Here is a 319-nt window from a genome sequence, read left to right as displayed (position 1 = left end):
TAGGATTCCCTTTTTACCATACGATCATAAGTAAAGAACATGAGAAGTCATGGCTGCAATAAAAGGCATTATGTGCAAAACAATTATCTACAGGGACCGGAATAAGAAAAATCAGAAAATAGAGGGACTATATACGCCATTAATTCTTTTTGCGCAAAACCCCTCGTTGCCTTGCCAAACAACCAATCAATGTGTTCCTTATAACAATATGTATGAAATTTTTCCTTTAAAAATATCATCTTAGCCTCAGTGCATGAAAAAACAATAACAGTTAAGAAACCCTGGCCATATTCTAAATTTCCAACGCATTTCAATAAAA

The 319-nt window shown here is 33.9% G+C and overlaps 2 long non-coding RNA genes across 4 annotated transcripts in view; both read right to left on the bottom strand.

The window, feature by feature from the left end:
* Positions 1-319, bottom strand: part of LOC105127457 (uncharacterized) — a 4,418-nt gene that overhangs the window by 3,164 nt on the left and 935 nt on the right. The window lies entirely within an intron of this gene.
* The window catches only part of LOC105127456 (uncharacterized), a 1,989-nt gene that overhangs the window by 1,345 nt on the left and 325 nt on the right, over positions 1-319 (bottom strand). The gene's annotated exons all lie outside the window — the stretch shown is intronic.

Source organism: Populus euphratica, unplaced genomic scaffold, assembly GCF_000495115.2.
Source record: "Populus euphratica unplaced genomic scaffold, PopEup_1.0 scaffold13.1, whole genome shotgun sequence".
In the NCBI taxonomy this organism is placed as follows: domain Eukaryota; kingdom Viridiplantae; phylum Streptophyta; class Magnoliopsida; order Malpighiales; family Salicaceae; genus Populus; species Populus euphratica.
Note: the sequence above shows the minus strand (reverse complement) of the source record. Positions and strands in the feature narration are given on the sequence as shown.